The sequence below is a fragment of the Euleptes europaea genome, chromosome 7 (assembly GCF_029931775.1).
Source record: "Euleptes europaea isolate rEulEur1 chromosome 7, rEulEur1.hap1, whole genome shotgun sequence".
Lineage (NCBI taxonomy): Eukaryota > Metazoa > Chordata > Lepidosauria > Squamata > Sphaerodactylidae > Euleptes > Euleptes europaea.
In genome coordinates this window covers 55,637,995-55,644,889 of record NC_079318.1, presented here as the reverse complement: position 1 = coordinate 55,644,889, position 6,895 = coordinate 55,637,995, and positions in this window count along the sequence as shown.

The following is a 6,895-nucleotide window of genomic DNA, read 5'->3' as shown; positions in this document are numbered from 1 at the left end:
AATATGGCTATCGCTCAAATCAATAATGAAACATTAAAATAGAAAAAATAGCATGAAACTGTAAGTATAGACCACCCCACTTTAAATAAATCTAAGTTCTTAAAGGATCTCAATCTCCTCATGAAAATCTTGTTCAAAAGCCTCCCTGAATAATGCAGATTTAGCAAGCTTCCTAAAAACGATTAGGGTAGGAACCTTCCTGACATTGTCGAAGGCTTTCACGGTCAGAGTTCATTAGTTCTTGTAGGTTATCCGGGCTGTGTAACCGTGGTCTTGGAATTTTCTTTCCTGACGTTTCGCCAGCAACTGTGGCAGGCATCTTCAGAGTAGTAACACTGAAGGACAGTGTCCTTCAGTGTTACTACTCTGAAGATGCCTGCCACAGTTGCTGGCGAAACGTCAGGAAAGAAAATTCCAAGACCACGGTTACACAGCCCGGATAACCTGCAAGAACTTCCTGACATTCTTAGCTAAGCAGTGCTAAATAACCAGGCCCACAAGTGACAAGGCCAGTGAAATGGCAGTGACAGGCTGAATCATCCTCACAAAGAACCTAGACAGGAGAGTTGCCAATGTGAAATGGGCCCCAGCGTGGTGTAGTGGTTAGGAGTGTCGAACTAGTATCCGGGAGACCCAGGCTCAAATCCCTACTCATGCCATGGAAGCTCGCTGGGTGACTTTGGGCCAGTCACACACTCTTAACCTAGCCTACCTCGCAGGGTTGTTGTGAGGATAAAATGGAGGAGAATAATGTAAGCCGCTTTGGGTCCCCATTCGGGAGAAAGGCAGAGTTTTAAATTAAATGAATAAATAAAATACTCCCCCAGAAGGCTCTGCATAACTCAAAGAGTTTCTTGGCAGATATGTAAATGTGGAAAGAGTTTTCCGAAAACTGAAAAGTTTGAAAAATACATGAGTGACTGACTAAAGTAATCTTTGTCATCTATTTGCACATAAAAAGGGACTGGAACTGGTAGATGGATGTTCTGAGTCAATTCAATTCAATTCATTTATTGCGGTCAATAGACCAAAACCAATTTAAAGATGTTCTGAGTCCCTGCCCTCTTATCCGCTAGGATCTAACAGCACTGGAGCAGAACCATTGCTATATTTAATTCTTCTTATTCCCCAGGTCCATCCATTTCCCCAGGTATACAGTTGAGGACATAATCTGTTCAAGCCAAGTAAATCTGCATTAACAAAAGTGGGGTCAGCAGAGTTACCAGATTCACAGTTTACAAAAGAAATGCAAATTTGCACTGTTGTGCCATATGTTTTCTGTAGCACAAGCATTGTGTTTTTCAGAGGCTGGCATTCCAGCCCTAAACACTTCAGGAATGACCTACTGATTACATGGAAATTCATTCCAAATAAACATGACTAGGTGCAGAGACAAAGATAAGTTATGGTAGAAAGGTAATATTAAATTTTACAAAGAGCAGAGAAAAACGCTGCTGCTGACAACATGATTAATATTTTTAGTGGAGATTTGTTGTGTGAGTAATAGATGAGAATGAGTTATGTTGCCAACTAAGTTCCTTCAGTATGAAGGCATTTATTCAACAGCCTTGATTTACCCTCCTCACAGTTTATTAATTATTATACTTCAACAGCCAGAGTAGGGTAATGGATAAAGCATGAGATGCAAGTATCTCAGGCCAAACTGTCTGACAAGATAGGTTGTTCAGGGATTGTTGGGAAGATAAAATGGGATGATTCTGCCATGAGTTCTTTAGAGGAAAAGCAGGATACAAGTATGATAAACAAATTTCCTAGGGAAATCATCTGAATATTGTCGAAGGCTTTCACGGTCAGAGTTCATTGGTTCCTGTAGGTTATCCGGGCTGTGTAACCGTGGTCTTGGAATTTTCTTTCCTGACGTTTCGCCAGCAACTGTGGCAGGCATCTTCAGAGTAGTAACACTGAAGGACAGTGTCTCTCAGTGTCAAGGGTGTAGGAAGAGTCTTCCTACACCCTTGACACTGAGAGACACTGTCCTTCAGTGTTACTACTCTGAAGATGCCTGCCACAGTTGCTGGCGAAACGTCAGGAAAGAAAATTCCAAGACCACAGTTACACAGCCCGGATAACCTACAAGAACCAATGAAATCATCTGAGTTTCATATCTGAGCTGTGGAATATTTTTCTAATTAAAACACTGAAAGGAGACAAGACAATAAGAAATTTGCGAAGTACAGCAGTTCTATCTAGACAAACTCTGGGAAGAAACTCCCCAAATCCTTTAGATTCTGATTGTTTTGCAGACACTAGCCACGTTTGGACATCTCTGCAGTCACAGGCACAAAAAAGCTTTTTTAAAACAAAAACCTGAGACTCCTTAGATTGTGTTGAACCTTAGCATCAGCTATGATTCATGATTTGCAGACTTTGTTTATATGGCATAACAAAATGGGATTTGTTATGTCTCTGTTTGAATGGCCCTTGTTGAAGAAAGCCAGTGTAAACTGATATATTTTCGTGGTTGAACTAAAAAAATAAAAAATAAAGTAGCACTCCACTGATATGGAAAAGGTGTTCTTTAGCTGAATCTGAAAGCCCATTCCTGAAGGGGGAGTTAAGTGGTGCCCGGAGGCAGCGCAGTGCAACTTGCTGCCAACGCTGCAAGCCGGGCGGGAAAAGCGCAAGTCGAAAAAACCCTGTGAAACTCCTCATAGAGTCCCGCAGGGCTGTGCCACAATTTTGCAGGATTAACTGAACACCTGCAAAATGGTGTGTTCCCAGGCCAGGAGGGCTTAGGAAGCTGCCCAAAGCCCTGAGAATGCCCCCATGGATGCCGGCGTGGGGAGATATACTGGGATAATGCTATCAGTAGGAAGCACCGGCGCCTGAGCACCACGCTGCTGGTGGGGTCTAGGGGGACTGGCGTAAGTCGCCCTGTGCCAACGTTCATGCCAGTTTGCGGCTCCGCCTCCCCTTCAGGAATGGCTTGCCCATTGTGCTATGTAAAAAGGCAGTATGTACTATCTTGTAAATAATAGAACCACAATAAGAGAATTTGTGATCTTATGTAGTATTACTTAATGGTGGCCTTGTTAATATGACATTAAAAGCTGCCATATAGCCAAGTGCTGTTAAACACTAAATGTAGGTACAGTTAAGCCAGTACATTTTTTGCTGAAAGATATCAACATGACACATTTTTGTTTGTTTGTTTGCTTCAGACAGGACCTACCATATATTTTTACTTTGATGTGTTTAACTTTTAAAAAACCCAACTTGGTAAAATGTTTACCGTGAATGTGTTTTGGAATATTTCCATTTGACCAGCTTCAGAAAATGTGAACGAAAACTTCTATCACCTAGAAATATTTTTTAAATTATATAAGTCTCCGTCACTAAAGCCAAGTTTTCCTTCACCTCCAGCACAATTCTGCAATTTTCAATGATGTCAGAACCAAACATCCTACCCCATGCCATTAACTGCAGGAAAAACTCTCTGTGTAGAAGGCACTGGTAGTTACTTTCCTGGATATGATATATTTGGATGAGTCGCCAGGGACTATGGGAAGGTTTCATGTATGAAGGACTGTGTATCCCAAAAGTAGATAAGGTCAGACATGACCGGACTAAGTCCAGTTGTGAGTGTGAATCACTTCAAGAAGGAAAAAAATCTGCCCCAGCACTGGTTTAATAGCCACCATGGTGACTAAAATAGTCATAGGCTCTTGTTCCTCAGAACAAATTTGCTTACAGCTTTGTTTCCTGTTGGATCAGGTTTTGTGAAAGGTTAAAAAGTAGATTCTTAACATTTACAGACATATTTTTGTAACATTAAGTGCAGAGCCTTGCTCATAATCATCACTTTATAGGGCCCTATTCAGCCCTGAAGGATTTAGTAACAAAGCTTACTTCGGTTGGCCCTAATAAAAAGCATTATGTGGATTGTATTGTTTAATGTCAGCCAGTGCCATGATTGCAACACACATCCAGCCATCCAATTCCTTGTAGAGTTACAGCCACATGTCAGTATGAAATGCAACAGATGTAGCTTTCCCATCACTGTCTCTATGAAGGGGAGATTCATACCTGTTCAGTTTCTTATTGGACATCTGTTTAAAGACACCAAGTCCCTTCTAGGAAAGGAGCTAGCAATCCAGCATCTAAACATCTGGTAACCAATTTAGTACAGCTGCCTGGTTGCACTGCAAATGTGTACCAGTTACCAGAGGGACATATGTTCTTAATTTACCACGCTACGCAAGTGTATGTGGACAGAAATCTTGGAAACTGGACGCTGCAGCTGTTGTGCCCTTGTGTTCTTTCTTGAGGTTTACCTAATTTATAGTCTCTTAATTAAATAATCTTTTTTAGAAACGAACACAGGGGGGCATTAGAAAACAACAACTCAGTGATAAATATCTAAACACTGAGAAGTTCTGTTTATGGCATAGTACAATACGTTGTTGTTTTTTTGTACATTCTTCCACATCTTTCTAGTTCTCTAGTTAATGTCTACTTCTTCACAGTGCCTGGTCGGAAAGGAGAGGTTGTGGTTATTATATACAAAAGCAGCTGTACAAATGTTTATTATTGGTTTGTACTGCCTATGTTGAATATATACTACAAACAATGCAGTTAATTAAAATAGAATTCTGTTGGAAATAGAATGTTTAAAGGTCACCTAAAAGTGCTGTTAAGAGGTTTTATTGCTTTCCTAAAAGCAATCCTATAGAATGGATTTCGTTCCAATTTGTTTCAATGTGGCTTACACCAGGGGGGGCGGGATCACAGTACTTGTTTCTTTTCTAAAAAACATGAAGCTTTTTGTGACTGAAGATCCACTGAAATGAATGGACTCATGCAGGGGAATATTTAGCATGTCCCATCAACGCAGTCAGTCTTCAGCAGTAGAGATTGCCCATGAAACATGCTCTTCATGTTCACAAACCCAGCCTAGTATGATCACTTGTTTGCCCAAGGAAATATTTATAAGAAAAAAAATCTATACTATGTATGTTATATACAAAAAGTTTTATAACTTTAGTTGCATCAAATAATGTAAAATTGCTTCCTTGTGTATATTTCATTTTTGTATTATAATAAATTATTATTTTGACTAGGATATTAAGCATCCTTTGATGAGCTTAGTTGTTTTGGTGTAGCATGATGATACTGAAATGCTGGCAATAGAGTTCTTGCCCCACACCCCCAAGGAAGACCCAAGACAACAGCATTGGATTTAATGAGAGCCAGCGTGGTGTAGTGGTTAAGAGCGGTGGTTTGGAGCGGTGAACTTTAATCTGGAGAACCGGGTTTGATTCCCCACTCCTCCACAGGAGCTGCGGATGCTAATCTGGTGAACTGGGTTGGTTTCCCCACTCCTACACATGAAGCCAGCTGGGTGACCTTGGGCTAGTCAACAGTTCTCTTCGAGCTCTCTCAGCCTCGCCTACCTCACAGGGTGTCTGTTGTGGGGAGGGGCAGGCAAGGTGATTGTAAGCCAGTTTGATTCTCCCTTAAGTGGTAGAGAAAGCTGGCATCTGAAAACCAACTCTTATTCTTCTTAACTAGTTTATTTAATTAAGTAATTACGCGGATCTATGTCATATCATTAAATATGCTAACGCATTTAAATGGGTGGGCTGTGCTAGGTAGCCTGGCAATGGCTGTCTTTGTTGGGCAGATCCAACCTTTACTCCAGCGTTGGCCAGCACTCAATGTGCGGAGAGGTGCCCAGCCCCTCCCCTGATGTACCAGATGTCCACTACCTGGTTCAGAAAGATGTTGCTCAGCACCAAGGACACTCCTTCCCAGCTGTACCCCGCCACATGGCCAGTGATGCACTATTCTGGACACACCCTCCATCCCTGCTGATGCCTTGGGGCGCTGGCCAGTCATCCCTTCCTATTGTGATCAGCCCGTCTTATCTCTGCCACACAAGGGGGTTAGTCTAGCTTAACACCCCTTGCCCCACCTGCTGACTGTGACGTCCTGCAGGCCCTAACGTAGATCTGCCAAATAGACACTGCACCCTTCCAGAGGAACATGCACACCATCCTCCCAATACAGGTGTGGCATATCATATCTAATGGAGTTGTGTGCTACGCACGCATCTCCACCATCCAAAATCACCCTACGCACTGAACTATTAATCATGGCCTTTGTGTTCTCGATCCGAGCGGGCTTCAGGGCTCCCTTCCAAATTCTCCTCTGTAGAAAATCAGACCAAATGATAATACCCTTGGCTAACAAACTTTTAACCTGCTTTAGGTCCCAATGTATTTCTCACATCGCCACCATTCCTTTAGTTTGCACCAGGTTGTTTTCTCTCAGATGCAGGATGAGAGTATCAGGACACTTGCCCTCCCTCAAAACCTGGTGGAGGGAGTTAAGAAGCTGGCCCCATAACATACCCTGAAGACCCTGCCACTGGATGCTGGACCTGGGATAGAGGTACAATCCCGTCTCACAGGCAGCTGCTCTCTTGCTTGCCCAGATGATGATGGAATGGCCCACCACCAGCATCATGATCGAGTTTCTTGATATGCTCATGCCTGCAAAAAATAAAAATAATCTGCTTATCTAACGCAAGCCTTAAAAGCCTGTGACCGCCACCTGCCAATTCATAGAATGGCCTGCCCCAGCATTCCTAGCCTAGCAACGGTGGATGCAGCTCCTATTCTAAATGAATGGGTCCAAAACTCCCAAGCAGGCAGCCCTTTAGCCACCAATATCTGCCAGGTAGGGTTGTCAGGTCCCTCCTGGCAACCAGCAGGAGCTTTAGGGAGGGAGGTTTGGGGGTGGCGATTTGCATCCCCTGTGTGATGACGTCACTTCCAGCTTGATGTGGAAGCGCCGGCATTGCACTGGGGGAACGCTCTGGCACTTCCCCAAACTCTGGTTTCCACAGAGTTTTTGGGGAGAGTGCTAGAGC